We start from the raw sequence: 19,489 nt of genomic DNA, 5'->3' as shown, positions 1-19,489 counted from the left end.
CTGGGGGGTGCAAAGGAGGGATCTCCTAGAACACCGTAGCTTTGCAGAAACCTGTCAACACTTTCACACCTGAAAGGGTAAGGGAATACTCCTTTGCAAGTCTTACATGGTGGTCTTGAAGCTTCCCTGGAAGGTGAGAGTGGTTCATAGCTATTATCTGAGGCCTCTGTCAAAATGAAAATAAAATAATAGCTCTTGTTTAACATCCTGTTATCAAATGTATTCTCATTCTCTTTCTAATTACCCCTATAAGGTTTTCTTTAACAGGTAGATGTTGGTAAAAATCAAATGCCATTTCAACAGACTTTGTATGGTGTTATTGTTTACCAGAGATTACTTAAATTATCAGTGGTTGGAGAAGTGTTGGTAATTACTTGGTTATACAGAGTTTATTATATGGAGATTCATGCAGTTTGACCAGCAGTAGGGACTCTCAGAATCCTAAGAGTGTTATTTATGAGTTGTGCTTCTCAAGTCTGTTTTTCCAACTGTATAAGGGAAGTTTTAAATCGTAAACAACAAATTGGCAGCCCAAGAGAAAGGAAGTAAGTACACATATAGAATTTCTTTGTAATTCTCAATGTTCTGTATTGGTTTCAGTTAGATAACTGAATATAAGATAGTTCACTTACATCAGAAAAACCATCATCCTTACACCAGTGCTGTTCGTGGGTGAGATCTGCAGAGGGGGTGGAGCTACATGGTGTCAAACTCATGGTGCCTCACGGTGGTCCTGTGGAATGATCAGTCCCTATATACTGGCCTCCATGCTTCCCCACAAAGTCTGTGGCTGGCATCTATCACCAGGTCTTAAAACCTGTTTGTTCTGTACTTGGCCCTTTCCTCAAAACCTGAAGTATTTTGGAACCCTGACAGTAGATCATCTAAGAATACAGGATGAACCTTTAGATACATTTTTTTTTTAAGACAACCAGTTCTAGGATGGCATTTCAATCTTTCACTAATACATGATTTAAAATATCTAAGATCATCTTGAGTATATAGTGGACAAATTTAACAGGTGGGATACCAAGACCCAAGAAAGTGAGATTAAAGCATAGATAAACTTACGGTTTTTTGTCTTCCGTTCTCTTGAAGCTTCCCTAGAACTCTCAGGACATGACTGGAATGTGCGTATAGCAACCAACTCTTCTTCATGGCCAGCGTTTTATCATAATACTCCAGCTGCCATTACCACTGTCAGGAATGTAATTTATTTCACTCTTTCCTTTTATTTGGATGGACTTTTAGAGATGAAGGTGGCAGTGATAGTGCTGCTGACAAATGGCGCAGAGCCTGCTATCCTCACACATTCAAGTTGGTTTCTGAAGCAAAAGTCAGCCTGGCTATAAATGAAAATGAAAATGTTCTAATAAATTCAACAGTGCCAGGGTTCTCAATCCTTCCATAGAGAAAAGGAAAAGTAAGGACATTTTACAAATCAGGGGCCCTTTTTCCAAGAAAGGCAGTGACTTACTCATGGGCATATCAGAATCACCTGTGACTCTGTAAAAATTCCCATGTCAGGGTGCACCTCTCCTCTCACCTTACCCCCAATGCTGAGTAGGGGTCTGACTCAGGAGTTCTGAGGTGGACCCAGACATATATATATATTTATATATTAAAGCCCCCTCTGGTGATTCTGATGTGCAGACAGAGTTGAATGGGACCGCTGATTATTTGGATGGATCGAGAAATTTTTAAAGAGTGAATTGGAAGAAGATCTAGCTAGAGGGCCCCTTCAGCCATCACAGAAGTGAACGGCATTGAGGGGATGGGGTGCAGGGTGGTCAACACCTCAGACCTGGGGTTCCTTCATGGACTGACCTCAAGCTATCCTTAACTTTGAGGGAGTCCCAGATCACTCTGGGAGTCTGATGAGAACTACAGTTACTGTCCTCAGAAAAAACATGTAGACTCGAACTCCCCTACCCCCCAGAATTTAGCACATACTTTCACGGGGTTCTAGATTAGAATTAAGTTTTTGTTTTTGCTGTTTCAACCAGGTGGATAACAGTCCCATTCGTTGTGGTGAGGAAAACAGAAGCGACCAAGCCCCTAGCCTCAAGAAGTTCACAGTCCAGTAGCCAGAAGAAAACAGGAACAAACCAGTATACACGTAAGTAGGGAATAATCACCAGATTTGTGGGGGAAAGGAGAGTTCTGGAAGGTTGAATTGGAGAATTTGAACCGTGTGCTTTGAGAGACAACAGATTAAAAGAGACAGTTGTGGTACAGAGCCCCCACCCCCCAAAAGAATGGAAGTCAGCCTAAGGAGGTCCTACTGCGGAAGCCCCCAAAAGGCTGCGATTGTAATTGAAGTTAATGGTGAACGTGTGACAAGAATGTCATTGATCCACTCTACTGCTAGAGGTCATTGTCATGGTGCTACTGGTAGGTCGAGGTCTGGGATGGGGGAAGCTATTAAAACGCCAGTGAATACAGTTTTATAACATACTGAGGGGACACTGGGAAGAAGAGAGCAAACTGACGCTCGCGGCCTTGGGGTCCGCTGTCCATTGCCAGGGTCAGAAGTTGGCCCTGTGTTTGGTCTTTACGATGAAAGAAAACCGCGGGAGAGCGCTGAGTGGTGGAGAACTACATTCAGCCAGTGGGCATGAAAATGAATTTTAGCGGCTATGTGCGAAAACCCTAGGTGTGCGGACAGAAGGGAGCCAGCCAGAAGGTGACAACAGGTCAGGAATAAATAACCACCGGGTGGAAGATCCCAGATTCAGTCCTTCCTTTTGTTGGGTGAGGAGCGCCAGGCAAACGCGTCCACAAAGGCTTTGGAAAGAAGCGGTTCGACCATACACACTCGGCGCCAGCCGCGGTAACTATCAGGGGCCCCGATGGGCGGGAGAGCTGGAGGCCCGGGGGGCTCAGCTCTCGCTGGGAGGCCTCGCCGCGGCAACCCCAGAATAAGTCGGGGGCGGGCGCGGCGCGGGGGGAGGGGGCCGGGCGCGCGGGCTAGCAGATCCCACCCCTTCCTGAAGGAAGCGCCCTCCTCGCCGCGACTGCCGCCGCCGCTGCCGCCGCCGCCGCCGCCGCCGCAGGTCCCGGCCCCGCGAGGCGCCCGCGGCCCCGCCGCACCCGAGAAGGTAGGCGCGGCGCCCGCGGCGCCCCCTCCTCCTCCCGCGCCCGCCGGGCAGCCAGGGGGCGTCGGGCCCTGGTCCGCGCCCAGCCCGGAGGCGGAGACCAGGGGCGGCGCGCGCTGCAGCGGGGCTCGGGCAGCGGGGTCCTCCCGGCCACGGGGCCCTGCTCCGCTCCGACCCCTCCTCCGAGCGCCCCGGTGCGCAGCCGCCCGCCCGACCCCCGCGGGCGCGCCCCCCGAGCGTGGCTCCGGTGCCGGCGGTGTCCCGGGTCCCGGCCGGCTCTCCCCGCGCCCCGAGCGCCCAGTCGGCGCGCCTCCGTCCCCGCCGCAGCCGCAGTGCCGTCCGCCCAGCCTCTGCGCCTCCCGCCGGCTGCGGCTCCGGTCCCGTCCTTTGACAGGTGTTCCCACCCGCCGCCCTATCCGAATACCCAGGGTTTTTATTGAGGGGTGGATGCCGGTCGGAAGCGACCTCAAGTTTGGCTTCCCGGTCTCTGCCATCCGTCATTCGCTTTACCGTTAGCCCCGTCAGGCTGGCTCGGGAGGCTGGGGTCGGGAGGCAGGCACGAACTTGCCGTGCCCCGTGCGCCCGCCCTCCACTCTAAATGCATTCTCGCTTTCCATTCCCAGCTGCACACTTGGAAAGACACGGGATTTTCAGTTTCTCTGTGGGGGCAGCGGGCGGGTTACCAAGGCTGTTTGGTCATCCGTTGCAATAAAGTGATTAGCTCTGGGTTATGGAGAAAGCCCTTGTTCAGCGGTTTTGTCTAACTTAAATCGAGAATGGGGTTTTCTCCAATGTTAAATTCCTATTTCTTTTCTCTCTACCCATCCCTCTTCTACGTCCACCCCTAATTCCTAAACACTTAACTGATATTTTTGGTCAGGTTTATTCTGGCCAGACGGTCTTTCCCGGCCGAGCTAGGACTGTGACTACGAACGTGAGAACATAACGCAGTTGGTATGGAAGCCTCTTTCCTGGAGTGAACCTATTCCGACTTCCTACATGCGAGGTCCTGTTAGGGAGCCAAATGCACTAATGATATATTTAAAAAGAAAAGTTCTTGGATCTATTACAATAACAAAGCCAAACGGTAATAATAGTTTCTGCTTTTTTATTTCCCTGCTTGAATCAAAAGCAGATTTTTAATAATGCAGGGCTGTAACTCCATTCTGGGCTGCAGTTAGTTCATCCAAAGCAGAGGCGATGTATAAACCCCATTGTAGCAGTTAAAAAGTTGACCTACTTCAAGTTTTCAAGGAAAAAATGTTAGGCTTATATACGTGATATTTGCAGATAAAGAATTTCAGTCTCAGCTCGCATGCATTAAAGCCCAGACATTTTTTTCTGTGTCGTTGAGACACCATGTTTCCAAGATTGGCTGGAGCTATTATCTCTTAATGAGCTAGAAATGTGAGTTTAATCAAGACATAATCATAGGAATTTTAATGGTGGGTTCTTTATTTATACATTATTGAATAAATGTTTTGCAAGCTCCCAAGTTGGAAGCTCAAAAACTGGACATGGTAAATAAAAGGATAAAAAGAAGCTTTGCTGACAATGACTACTTACTGAGTAGATGTTATGACATTGAACAAACATATTAAAGTGTTTGGAAAATGCATGTTTATTATAATCCACCATTAGCTGAAGGCAATCTGGATTATTTAAACTGACATTAAAGTGTCTTCATAGAAATTGCTTAATTCATGTATTTCTCATAAAATGCCTTTCACAGGTTGCTTTGTGGGGGCAGTAGTTTGCTCTGTGGAATAATTTTTTGACTTATGTTTTAGGCTTTGTAGTAGTACTACCACAATCCTGCTTACAACAACCTTGCAGATTTTTTGTGCTTACCTTACCTGCTTCGTGATCATCCAGAGGGACAGCACTTTGCTTTACACTGTTTGTGTGCCCGCTTTGTTTTCCCTGGGCCCTAAGCACACCACCACTGCACAGTGGCGGATGAGCATGGCATTCTGCTGTCATGAAAGAGGGAAAACTCGCTGGCCTCTGCAGTCTTAGCCATTGGTTTCTCTATAATCTGGCCACTAGGGATCACTTCAGTAACCAATTAAGCAAGATAGACACTGACAACATAATGTATCACCTCTCAGTCTTCCCCTTCACCAGAAGAATCTGCAGCCCTCCAAGTCCACACTACAGTGGTGATTAGGATCTGTGAGGCTCAAATGAGATATGTAATAATTTTCTCAAAATGCGATGCAAAGACCAAGTGTTACTGAATCTGGGTCTAAGTTCATGAAAAGGCTAGGAATAGACCCAGGTGGGAAATAAATAGTTTCTGTATCCTAAGGGTAACAAAAGAACTGCATTCTCACTTATTTTAACTGTAAGTTTTCTTCCTGAATCTGATGGTACCACGTAGCTATGTTTTTTTCATAAGTTGCTCTCAGCACTTTCAAACTAGCTCATAACTTGAATAGTGTATTGTTATCACCAAATATAATTTCTTGGCATGTTTGGATTTTGAAAGATAACTTGTGGCAATGGTACTTGAGATGATAATGGAGTTTGGGGGACAACAGCTTTCAAATCCAACCCCACATATTGTCAATATTCTACATCAAGCCAGCTCTGCTAGGCAGGGCATGGAACTCTTGCCAAGTGAGAAGTGAACAATTTTCTTCTAGCATCTGTAAATGGCCTTTCTGTAGATCAATGCAGTCCAGTAAAACTTTCTGCAATGGTGGAAATATTCTATAATCTGTCCAATGTGATAGCCATGAACCATGGCTGCTGAGAACTCGAAATGTGTCTAGTGCAACTGAGGAACTGAATTTTAATTTTAATTTAATTCTAATTAATATAAATAGCCACATGGGGCTAGTGGCTACCATACTAGACAGTGCAGCTATGAATTCCTTCCATCTGTTCCCTGCAGAGATAACATTTAATGGCAATTATCCCTTAAGTTAGAAAAAAGTGGAAATTGGCATTCTTAAAACCAGGAATTAAGGTTTGACTCTGTAATCCTGTTGTTACACAACACGTGTATTTACTCTGAAGAGGGTGTTTTATGCTGAAGTTCAATTCTAGTCTAACAGTAAACAGTTTCCCGTTTTAGTGCAAACATGTCTACTGGCCACAAAAATAAGTGTCACCCAGGGTTATTTAGATGTTTGGCTCCATGTATCTGTGTTCTTGAGCTTGGTTGAATTTGCTCTCAATGAATTATAGAAACATTTATTCTTAAAGTTGGTTTCTGCACTTCTTGATTGTTCAAGGGGAGGGAGATTTGGAGAGGTAGGAAGTTGATGGTGAGCACAGCCTTTCCCTCTCCCTCTCCTGCAGTCACAGAGACCCTGTGAAGTCTGACAACTGAGTACCCCGACTGCACGGTGCTGAAGCCTCTGGGCCCTCCTGGTCGGCTTTCTTTCCCTCTGGCTTCCAACCCAGATCCTCCCACTCAGCCCAGCCCCTAGGGACGAAATCCACCTAAAAAATAACCTACTATTATTTTTGGTAAAACCATTAAAATGGGATTTTACTTATCATTTACCATGTTGTTTCAATTTTTAAACTAATCTGTTTTTGATTAAAAGCATTATTTTGACCATTGAGAAGGACACATTTCTAATTAGACTTTTCCATAAGACACTGACTCTCATATTTTCTGAGTGGCTATCCCTCACCCTACCTTGGTACCTAGGATACTCTCCTGAGGCTAGAGCTCAGGGTCCTGGCGGTCCCCCTTCTCTTGTGGAGCTCTCCCTTTATCAATTATTTAAAAATTCGTCAAATGTGGTTTTTTGCATACTAAAATATAAATTAAATTCATCCCCAAATTGTCTCTGCCCTGAAAGTGTTAACACCCTACTGTGACATTTCCCAAATTAGTGTCCATCCTACACCGGGAATGGGGATACTTAGATAAATTTAGGAACTCTTCCATATAATCCTTTTTTTGGTGTGGGTGGGAGGGAGATTGACAGTATATGACAGTGTGGTAAAGCCTCTAAGATGAGATACATATATTTATTTAACTTTTTTATTATTAATGTTTTCCAAATAATTTCTCACACAACACTTACAGTATTTTTCAAGCTACATGTCATGGATTATGAAACCAATTTAGCAAGTTAGGATCAGTATTTTTTTTTAATGAAATGGAATATATAACAATCGAAATTATCATTGTGCATCTCTCTTAGTGAAGGTTACTAGTGTTTTATAAAAGCTGTTTGGTTCTCCCATGAGTGGCACATACAAGGCCACAGAAGAGTGGTGATTAAGAGCACTGCAGAAACAGGACCCCTGGCTTCAAATCCTGGCTCTACACCACCCAGCCATATAGAGTAAGCACTACGTAAGCATGGCCATTATTTATATAATTACCATATATATGCATGTGTATATACTGGGTCGTGCTGCAAAATACTGCCTGTGGAACTAGGCTTGGGGCTCACTTTGGGAAACACTGATCTAAAATATAATGGAATAGCTAATAATAACAAGCAACATTACTGAACATTTATCAAAAGCTCTGCTGAATGCTTTACATGTATTTTCTTGTTTGTTTCTCACAACAGAGGTGTTGCCACGATCCCATAGTACCTACATCCCATTGAATCACAGAGGCAGATTCTGAACCCCGTATAGTCTGCTGACAGAACCCATGAGTTCAACCACCTCTTCTCCCATATTGCAATGCCATAGTGATACATAAGTGGACATCTACAGACCTGTGAGACTTAAACTTTGCACAGCATTGCACAAGTGCAAAAATGAGCTGATGACAGTTGTTTTCTGTGTAAGACAAGGCCTGATAGGTGAGAGGGGAGTCCTTGCACATTTTGGCCGGAAGAGATCTCACTGCTGCCAGCCTGTGTCCTCTGAAGGTTAATGCCACTGGACAGGCAGCCTGGTGCCCAAAGTGTGCCCCAGAGATGAACTGCACATTGTATCTCCAAGCTCAGTCTTCTTTCCATCCTAACCACTTCCTAACTTCAGCATACTGCTTGGCAGGAAATAATTGCAAATGGTCTAAGTAGATATGTCCGGCCCATAAATCCCCTACTTTTTACTACATTTTAAATTATTTGTTTTTCAAAATCACTTCTTGCCTGTGCTTCCTTATATATACATATATATATGTGTGTGTGTGTGTGTGTGTGTGTATGTGTGTGTATATATATATATATAATTGACATGTAACATTAGTTTAAGGTGTACAAGTTCATGATTCAAATTTGTATATATTTCAAAATGATTACCACAAGAATTCTAATTAACATCCATTGCTACACAGAATTTTCTTCTTGCAATGAGAATTTTTAAGATCAATTCTCTTAACAACTTTCAAATATACAATATAGCATTAACTATAGTTACCATGCTGTACATTACAGTCCCAGGATTTATTTATTTCATAACTGGAAGTTTGTATCTTTTGATTTAATTTTTAATATGATAAATGGAAAACAACGTTGTTTTAAGAATTTTATATAAGAAGAGATGTCTTAAAATTGAAGCTGGAAATCTTTTTTTTTCTCCAGTGCAATCCAGAAAGTAAAATTAATTTCATTTTGGAAATAGATTTCAGTTTTCCTTAAAGGTCAAGCTAAATATAAGTGATTACTTGTCTATATACTGTCAGGTAGAATAGAAGAGGCAACAGCTTGTTTTCATGGTTATTACTTTTCTTTAAAAAGTACAGGGCCTGTGTCTAACATACTACAAGTCCTTAAGATACTCAGATTTTGTTCAAGGCTGCAGAATCCTCCATCACTGAAGACGGTGGTACAGACCCTCTCTGTGGACTACAAAGGGGTGAGATGGGGTATCTTTGACAAAACGATGGACAAGTGTAGACAAAGCTTAAGAAGTGATTATAATTAACTTGCAGTAGAGGAAATTAGCCTATAGTTTAAATGGTATTACTTAACTCCAAAGTAATTTTAATGAATTATTTTGGTTGTCAACTGAATGTAAATATAAATGTCTCTAAAAATTGCATAGCCTTACTTTTCATCAAGCATTTCATTTATTAACAAAGTAGACTTGTTCCTGTTTTTTTTTTTACATTTTGGGTGATTTAGCTGCCTAGGAAATAAAATAATGATTGGATGTTTCAAGGCATAAATTTAAACTGACTGTGCATAGCTAAAATGGTATTATATTTTTTTAACTGGGTTCATTAATAAAGTAGTTTTTCAGATTATTTTTCATTCTACTGATTCATGAGTTAAAAGATGTTAATTAAAAATGTTGATAGCATTGTAAAGCATGCAGATAGAAATATAATGTTTTTCTGAATTTGAGTGTTTGTAAATTAGTATTAGAATTCTGTAATGTAATTGTCCTGGGAATTCTAATGGAAATATTATCTCCTGGAATTTCTAAGTTCTTTTCACTAAAACTTCAGGTATATTTACATAGAAACATTAGTAACTAAAAAATACCTACATGCAGTAGTGGAAATAATAACTTACCAATGACTGTTTCTTCTTTGTGGTATTGTTCCCACATAGCCTAGACTTCAAAAGTATATCATTCTGAAAAATTTTCCACTCTTGTTAACTATGGCACAGTGTTCAGAAGAGCCATATTTATCACACACTGTAATTTTAGCAGCTATTAGTATTGTTCTTGAGAAAGCTGATTATCTTTTCTATGACATTTTGATTGATATTTTTCCATTTTAATTTGAGCTTATATGTGGCATAGACATTTATATGAAAAGGAGTGGGTTGCCATTTGTATATCAAAGTTTTGATTGTATATGCATGCATGGTGTAAAAATAAAGACAAGAATTTCCCATTAGCTGATTTGGGAAAAGGATACTGTTGGGATCCAGTAGTGGCACATTGTGATCTTTTAAGATCAGGCCAACGAACCAAGTGAATGTTCACTTACAGAGCCATAAATTAGGCAATTTGGAAATGATATTCTTTATTAGCTATTGGACATTTGTGAATTCCTGAGCATTGTCCCTGGCCCAGAGTAACTTTTTTTTTCATTCATTCATAACTCATTTCTCTTCATTCATAAACCCAGCTTTTAACTCATTTTATCACATGGGAAAATAAAGAGGATTATTCTGGATTGATAACTCTCCCCTATTGAGCATCTAAGAGCTAGAAAGAGCCTTGGAATGTCACATAATTTATTTTAGAGTCTTGCATAACCATAGTCATCACAGAGAAATGATGTGTAGACTCCATTCTACTTCTAGTCTATGAATATTTTACATTAGTTCTTGACATATTGTTTATCCAGGCTGACTTAATAGGACTTTGATGTTGAACCTAGGCTCACTTCATCCTCATGTATCTCCTGGTTTGCTGGCTTTTTGCATATTTACCTTGCCTTGCCAGTTAAACCATTATTTCTTTGTATGTAGAAATTATGTAATTTTTTTGTATTCCACTGGGTTGTCTAGTACACAGGTTGACAAACTATTGTGTAAATGAAGTTTTATTGGAACACAGTCATGTCTGTTCGTTACACATCACCTGTGACTGCTACTGCACTACCACCACAGACCTGAATAGTTAAATACAACACATCTGGCTCGGGCCTGTAAAGCTGATAATCTCTATCAGGCCCTTTCTAGGAAGAGTTGTCCACCCCATTCATATGATACTCTTACAGAGTCCTTGAAGAAAATGGCCTATTACAAATTATATATAACTAATTGTAGTTTCTGTAGGGACAGATGTTACCTCTGAATGCTAAATGAATGACAAATATCTTCTCTCTTCCTGTTGCACTGTCCATTGGCTGTGAAAGAAGGTGTCATCATCTTAGGCTTAGGTGTCAATACAGACCTGGGTCAGTATCTAGATAACCTTGAATATATTACTTAATCCCTTTTCTTTGCTTCCTCCTGTACAAAATGAGGCTAAGTATGGTATCTACAATTGGGAGGCAGTTCTCCATGCATCCCATGCATTCACACAGGTCTTACAAAGAGAGGCACTGACTGTCCTTTTGCTCTGGACTGCCCTGTCAAGGATGTTTGTGTCATGAACAGTCTTGGTTGATAGAGATGGCATTGCCCTCAGAAGCAAGTTGCAGGCATGCTCATTTCCAGGATAAGAACTTGACCACCCCCAGGCAGAGTTCCTCTCCAGTACATGCTAACTAATTATGGGTGCAGATGTCAAATAGTGCAGATGTCAAATAGCCCTCTACGTGGCACCCTGTGGGAATTAGGGCTGGGGAAGTGGTGCAAGAAAATGATTATAGTCCAGCTACTGCTCTTGCTGTGGGTAAAAAAGTCCTTTGTCTCTGACACAGGAGTTTTGTGTCTTCTGCCAGCCTGTCTGAAACTGTAGAAGAGTGATTTGGGCAGATAGTATAAAATCTGAGACCTTTCAAAGTTCTTGGACACCTAGTCTATGGGGTTATGATGAGACTGGGATAAGGTAATGAATAGAAAACATTTAACACAGTGCCTGGCATATAGTAAGTGCCCCAAAAATGTTAGTCATTAATTATTGTCTAGCTGGCTGTTAAATAACCCTGCAATGTGAAGTTGAGTCCCAGTTTTGTGTGGACACCTTATATCTTAAGGTAGTGTAGTGGTTTTTCAAACTGTAGGTCACCAGTGCTGTGTAAACAGTTAATAGATCAATTTTTAATGAAACAAAATATAATAGAATAATAAAGAAAATACCCATGTGCAATGTATGTAATAAGGATAAATATTGATTTGTAAACCTTTTAGTTTCAGTTATATGCATCTGTATCTGTACATTGGGTTGTGATATAAAGTTTTTTTATTGTCAGTCACAGTCAAAAAAGTTGGATACATACATGGAACTGTTCAGGAAAACTTTTGTTCATGAGAGCACAGAATTCCTTTCTTAGTTCTCATTCTGGAAAATGGATATAAAAAGCCACTCTCACTCATCTAGGTGTGGTGGCTGAGAAGAAATGACCAGAAATTCAGAGTTCATCTGCTGTATGCCATGTGGCTCATTTGCCCATGATAAGCAGAAAATGAACATAACCAACCCCAAGTTATTTTCTGAAGAAAGGGATGTTTTTTCATGTTAGCACTATCTAATAGAACTTTCTGTGGTGATGGAAATGTTCTATTTCAGCCACTAGCTATTCAGCACTAGAAAATTCAACTGAAGAACTGAATTTTTAATTTAAAAAGTTTTAAGTGGATTAATTTAAATTTAAACAGCCATGTTTGGCTATTTGTTGCATAGCCTTAGACTGAACACAAAGGTATGGTTTTACCCAGTACAATTAGATGTATGGTTTGGCTTCTGGGCCTCTCCTAAGGTACAGCACCTTTCCCCTGTGCTGCTCAGACAACCACCGACCCTTGGCCTTGGCTGGCTTGGGCAGACATTGGGGTGAAGAGTGTTTGAGGAGCTGCTACCTTGGACAGCGCCACACCCCAGGAGGAAATGTCAGGGAGCCAGGGTGCAGAGGTTCTCAACCCTGGCTATGCAATGGGATCATCCGAAGGGCTGTAAAAATCCAGGCTGCACCCCAGACCAATTAAGTCAGACAGTTTAAAAAAGTTTCCTGAATGTTCTATTGTGTTGCCAGCTGAGCAACATCAGGTGGGCAAGGCAGACCAGATACTTCACTGCTCAGTCCTGGCATCACAAGCATGCCTGTGGTCAGAGGGGCAGGAGAATGGGTCCGGGAGAGACTGTGGACCTTATTTTACCTTAAACAGAAAGACTCCAATGTATCTTTGGTGTTGGGTGCTGAACTGTTACCTCATCCAGTTGCCTGGCAAGAGGAGACCCCTTCCTCAGTGGAGCCAAAGTGAATTTGTGTATGACAGAGTTGAGGTTCGAAGAAAGAAAAATATAGGCTCTTATTGACCAATTCACATGTGCAGTGCTTTCCATTTATATATTCAGTAAACATTTCTGGAGTCCCTACTGTGTGTTTGAGATCTGCTCTGCTTGCCGACCTAGCTGGGGAATCTGACACATAAACAGAGTACAGTAGGCACAGTAAGAGGGAGAAGAATCCTTGGGTACCTGTGAGCTCCCAAGAGGGGGTACAAAGTTTCAGTACAACTTTGCTAAGCGATTTTCTTTTCACAGTTCCTTTATTTGTATTTTCTTAAGCTGTAAAATACAAAATTGCCATCTTAATCAGTTTTAAGTATCCAGTCAGTGGTGTTAAGTGTATGCACTGTGTTGTGCACCCAATCCCCCAACTCTTTTCATCTTGCAAAACTGAAGCTCTGTACCCATTAAACAAGAACTCCCCATTTCCCCTTCCTCCGCCAGCTTCAGCAACCACTATTCTACTTTCTCTATGAATTTGACTGTTCTAGGTACTTCATATAAGTGGAATCATGTATTTGCCTTTTGTGATTGGTTTATTTCTTTTAGCATAATGTCCTGAAGCTTTTTCCATGTTATAGCATATGTCAGAAATTAAGACTAATATCCCACTGTATGTATATACAACATATTTAAATGACTTCACTTTTGAAGAAAAACATATTAGTATGTGTAAAAATATGTAATATGTAAACACACATATATAAAAGATCATATATCAAAATGGTAACAATGGGTATCTCCAAACTGTGGGAATTTGAATATTTTTCGTCTTCTTGCTCCTGACATATACCTCCTAAAGTATTTACAGTGAACACACTTCCCTGTCATAAAAGCCAAAGGAGACAAACCTTCAGTAGCTCTACAGCCGAGTCCCCCATGACTGGGCACCTACCTAGAGCTCCCCTTTTCCCATTCCCTGCTTTCCCCATTATGCTCTGAGCACCTCTGTTTCCTGCACACACAGTAACTGGATGCCTCGGAGCCCCTGCCCAGGCCACGCAGCAGCATGAGGAACCTCCACACCCCTGAGGACTCAGCTCAGGCCATTTCCTCCTTGTGTACCCTCCACTGCCCTCAGGGCTGGGTCAGCGTCCTCCCTCTGGGGCTCCCTAATTCCCTGTGCCAATCTCTGGTGCTGTACTTGTTTCCTGATTATCTAAGAGCTGCTTGGGGGCAGGGACTGTGCATTCATCTTTGTACTGGCAGCACTCAGTTCAGAGCCTGGCAAATAAGCTGAGCCAGTTGGGGAGCCACCGGTTGGTCATTCAGAGAGGCTGGATGGCAGGATACTCAGAAATGAGCCTGGAAAAGTTGATGAAAGACTTGATTCTAAGGCCCTTTTTCCACTACACCCTGCTACCCATTGCATGAACAATGCAAAGGTTTTAAAGTACTTTGTATTTTACTAAAAACAAAGTAGGTTATTAAAATTATTGAAGAACACACATTTATATCTTAATGATACTTGTGAACTCTGGCCTCTATCCTTGGCCACGTGGGCAATGTCTGGTCCGTCTTATTGGGCTCAAAAGGCATGTTTAGTCAATAGCTATTAACCTCCTCAATCACCCTAGGGGCTCCCTGTGATCAAATCTCTCTTCCTTAAATTCAGCTACTTGGACAGGCTGGGACAGGACTTATTTAGGGGAACAGAGGCCTTTATTATCACTTGCCACATCATACGGTAGTGACTAACTGCCTACCCTACCTGTCTGATTGATCCTGATCAGGACCTTTTGAGAAATAACATAGAAGTAAAAAGATTACCGCTGGCAAACTTGAGTGCTGAGTTTAAGCACCCTGGTGAGTAAAGACAGTTAATGAAGCCTTTCTCACTCAATGTTACCAGCTACACCTGGTCTGCAAGGGTAGTTCACATTATATTGTGAGTAACAGTTGTTCACACTGAGAAGCTGTAATGGGCCAGAAAAATTTAATAAAACAAATTTCACAGATTGGTGCAGCTAGGTAGTTTGGGATAATTCTCTGACATACAAAAAGGTTCTAGGTTTCTTTTCAGGGACATAAAAAGGGCAGGAGGAAAAATGAAAAATAGTTTTAATTACTGTGGAATTGAATCCGTTGGGGCCATCTTCAGCTTCTCGGCCTGCAGGAATTACCTTGGTTTTCCTGGAGAAAAGTGGTGCAGCATGAGCAATTCACCCAAAGCATCTGAAATAAGCAAGAATTATGGATGACAGGACATTTAATGTTTGGCATGATACATTTTTCAACTGTTGAACCAGTATGTGGTATACTGGTCTGTGCTGTTTGCATCTGAGTCACAGTGGCTTCATTTACTGCTTCCTTCTTACCAAGATTAGGCTCTTTTTGTAGCAGTTTGGTGCCTTGCCAATGGGTTTCAGCCCCAGGTAAGTTCACTATGGATTCAGTGTGACCAAAGAAATGACAGTAGAACATTCTTGGGATGAAAAGGTTATACCCATCTTTATTTCCACAGTGGCAGGTCAGTCACTAAAATCCCGTTCACTCAGAGTGAGTCTGCACACAGCAAGCTGGTCTCTGCCTCTGGGGCTCTCTGCCTGCACAGCCATCCTCTGGGCCTCTGTCCTCAGCACTGCCACCACTCCAGCCTCTGCTCTGCTCTCCTGCAGCCTTGCAGCTGTGCCACCGTGTCACCCAGAACACAAGGCGGGGCTCTTTATAGAGAGTCAATTGCCCACACGTGTGTAGTGAGCTAGCCAACCAGGGCCAGGTGAGAATCCTGGCCACAGGAACTTTCATTTTATCCACATTTGACTAGACTAGATAGTCCTAGTCATGATATTGTTTTCTTTTGCTCAGTAGACCAGAAAAGGAAGTAATATTACTCGGAATAAGCATTAGACTTAGTGGTGTACTATCAGCATTTAAGTCCTGGCCTGATCACCTTCTATATTGCCTGCATGCTTGGATAAGTTACTTAATTTTTGGAAGCTTAGAGTTTCTGTTGTGCATCAGTAAAATGTGGATTTATTTGTTGGTCTTGCTCACTAGACTGCAGGCTTCTTCGGAGTAGGGGCTGCGGCTTGTCATCCCTGGGAATTCAGTACATGGGATGGGGCCTGGCAGGTGAGAGCTCTGTAAATACTGGCCGAACAGATCAGATTCATCTTACTTCATAGGCGGTTTTGAAGAGCAAGTAGGATAAGCAGCAGTAGAGCATAGTGCTAAGAACACAGGCCCATGACTTAGCCTCTGAGTCCCAATCCTCGCTGTGGCGTTCCCAGCAACTTGATGCTAGGCAGGATACTGTCCTCTGTGCATCTGTGAAAGTGGATGATGTGACCTACCTCCTTGGGTTGGGAGTATTAGATGTGCCTGGCACATCCTAAGTGCTATATACATACCAGTTATTGATGTAACATATGAAAGGCTTTGCAAATTGCTATGCACATAAAGCAATATTTACTCAAGGAGGTCTTGCCAAGTATTGATCACACTGTGAAATACTTTCAATACTGTGTCTTTCCTTATCATAACTAGTGGTGATTCCATTCTGTTTCACATTTTTCTAAAGCCAGGCCTTTCATCTGGACTTGTTTGATGTCAGCCCTGATCACTCTGATAAAAAGAATAAGGTTCATAGAAGGCCTGACCTTGGGCTGCCCTGGCCTGGAGCTAGTGCCTGCTCTTTTTTTCCACTGTTAGCTGTGTAAAAAAACCACTGGTCAATTCCCAGGCAGTATTGATTTTTAAGATTATGTTAAATAATAATGATTTCATATGTGAAAACATGGCAGTTGTTTCCAAGCTGGTTTCTCTGCTTCCTTCCTCTTTGCCACTTGAGTCCTGTGCACAGTGCTATCTGCTCATCTTCCCCACATTTCATAAGGTCTCCCGCACACAGGAACCTTCCTGGGATGGTATTTCTTAAAAGGACCAAATCCAACCGACTGGTGCTGGCATTGAAGGCCAGGCATAATTTGAACCTATTTTATCCATCCGCATTTTCTTTCCAATTCCTCTCTAATGTGGACTTACGCTGCTCTCTCACCTGAATCCAGTCTTGCCTTCTTACTTTCATTTTCATGGTTCCCACACTGAAATGCCTTCCCTGGCCCATTCTACTTATTAACCTTTGCCCATGACTTTGGTGTCCACCTTTTTTGTAAACACTACCTCTTCTTGAACATTGACTGGCTTCTTCCTGTAGTTTTGCATCTGCTTGGATTTAATTTAGAGCTTTACTAGGTACCATCTTAAAAATTGGTTTCTTCTCATTAAAGACTCAGATAGTTAATTTGATAAAATTAAAATTATTATAAGCTTATCAGGCATTCAGGAAAACTGTACTTGCTTACTATGTATAAAGAAAAAATAAAATTAAATAACATCTTCCTCTTGGCAGTTGTAATCCCACCGCACTGCACATAACTAAAGCGCTAGAGTACAGACCTGTGTGGTAGGACAAAATACTGTTGTAGAGCAAGGCCGGCTACTATTGCTGTTATGGGATTCATAAGTCACTGGTTCTTGACTTTTATAATACATGAGACTTTGAATATATCAACATTTCTTCACTATTAAACCATGGACAGACTATAGAATTAAGAGCCAGGACCCTGAAATCACTTAAGCATTTAGTGGGAATTCAATAACTGTTGTGAACAGATTGGTTTGTGGGTTTTTTTTCTCCTCACTGATGTAGTCTGATTTGTACATGTCAGTTCACCTCTCTGTATTAATTTAGTACATCTTCTAAAATAGAAAGATTTTATTAAACTTAAGATATAGTGAAATAAAATTTTATTGCTAGAGTTCAAACATATTTACATGTGTCAGAAGAATCAACCTCTCCCTCTCCCTTCTCCCCCCTCCCTTTTTTTTCCTTTTCTTTCACATCGATGGGCAGGTGAAATGCAGAAAGGAGCAGACTAAGAGCTGTGTGCATGTGTACATGAGTGAAACATTGCCTTCTCTCTAAGAAATCACAGCTTAGCACAGGAGACGCACATGTGAACAACTGACTATGTTCTGACCGTAGTACAAGATTGAATTTAGTAAGGGTAAATAGGTACAAAAAACTGGGACAACAAAGAGAAGAAAGAGAAGCTTGGAAAGTATATAACTTGCAATAAATCATGTTCCTAAGTTTCTAGCATGTGCCAAACTCTGTGCAAGGTAATGATTTTGTGACTGTGTTCTCAACAAATATTTGAGGTTAAGCATGTTAATCTACTTTTCAAAAATAAAATTGGACCACTACAAAAGAGTTGAGATTGAAATCTAGACCACTCTTTTATTATACCAACCAATCTTTGTGCCAGTATAAAAATAAAGCTTAATCAGTAAATAAAAAGGTTTCAGTGGGTACTTTTAAATAACCACAAACTTTGCAGGGGTTCACATTTTCCTGGGGGAAATTAGCCAGAATAAAAAGGAAAAAGTACAAAAGAAATAGTGGACAGGAAAAAAAAACTTCAAGAAAATATCCTTTAGTTTTGAAGCTTCTGAAGTAATGAATGCTAATCCCTTCTTTATTAATTTAACAGCTAAAATAACAGGTAGAGATATGGAATTATTTATTTTGTGAATCTCCAAATAAAACTAACTTTCTTCAGGATTAGTAAGTAGATTTTAAAGAAGGACTTAGACACAAATTTTTATGTCATTGTGTATTTCAACAGTTTTTCCAGATTAAAGTTAGAAACACTTATTGAATTCTTTGATATCTCTAAATAGATTTGGCAAGAGTGGCTTTCTTCACAGTATTCCAATTAACCCTCCAGGAACATGTATTCAGGCTTTTGCATCTTGGAATTTTGTGGGTTTTTCATGTACATTTTTTTATTATAGATAGTCCTACATATTTTATGGGTTTTGATGCTATTGTCAATCTGTTGTGTTTACATTTTTTCTATATAGTTAAAAGCTGTTTGAATATTCATCTTTTACCCAAACCTTTATATGAATACTCATTAATTTCAATAATATTTTAGTCAATTATCTGACCTTATTATTGAAGGTAATTCTATTTCTGTATTTCTTATAACTAGACCCCTATTTCTGTTTCTTGTCTCATTGAATTAGTAAAAACTGCCAGAACACTGTTTATAACCATGGTAATGATATTCATTCATCCTAGTTTTGCTTAATAAGAAAACTCGTATCGCACCAAAGAATAACACTGGCTGATAGTTTGTGAGAGAGACTCATTATAGAACCCTTCTATTCCTAGTTTTCCTGGATATTTTGCAAGAGATGAACACTGAATTTTACTAAATATATTTTCAACATCCTCTTAGGCTTTCTCTTATTTGATTCATTAATGGATTACATTATATAAATAATAATAATTATACATTTCCTGAGATAAACTCTTCTAGGTCATTTTTCCCCCCTTTTAGTAGTATACTGTTGATTCTGCATGCTATTTCTGTTTGGGACTTTTTACTCATGTTATTCATCAGGGTTAGTCCTACACATAGTGTATAAATGTGTATTATATTCAGTTGCTTTTGGGATCACATTGTACATATATTTTTGTATTGTGCATTTTGTACTTACATACTGTAAGCATATTCCTCTGGCATTAGAAATTCTTCAAAAAATGTTAATAGCTGTACAATATATTACAGTTTGTTATAGCTTACTTA

General features: G+C 41.0%; 1 protein-coding gene across 2 annotated transcripts in view; it reads left to right on the top strand.

Annotated features, from left to right (window-relative positions):
• Window positions 1-2,458: 2,458 nt before the first annotated feature.
• The window catches only part of TMEM150C (transmembrane protein 150C), a 74,049-nt gene continuing 57,018 nt past the window's right edge, over window positions 2,459-19,489 (top strand). The window contains exon 1 of one of the 2 annotated variants that reach the window (XM_036906417.2): window positions 2,459-2,833. The gene's annotated coding sequence lies outside the window, so the exon portion shown is untranslated. Of the gene's footprint in view, window positions 2,834-2,996; window positions 3,102-19,489 lie in introns of those variants that run through there. The other variant, XM_036906416.2, reaches the window with a different exon arrangement.

This window comes from Manis pentadactyla, chromosome 5, assembly GCF_030020395.1.
Source record: "Manis pentadactyla isolate mManPen7 chromosome 5, mManPen7.hap1, whole genome shotgun sequence".
Classification (NCBI taxonomy): domain Eukaryota; kingdom Metazoa; phylum Chordata; class Mammalia; order Pholidota; family Manidae; genus Manis; species Manis pentadactyla.
Note: the sequence above shows the minus strand (reverse complement) of the source record. Positions and strands in the feature narration are given on the sequence as shown.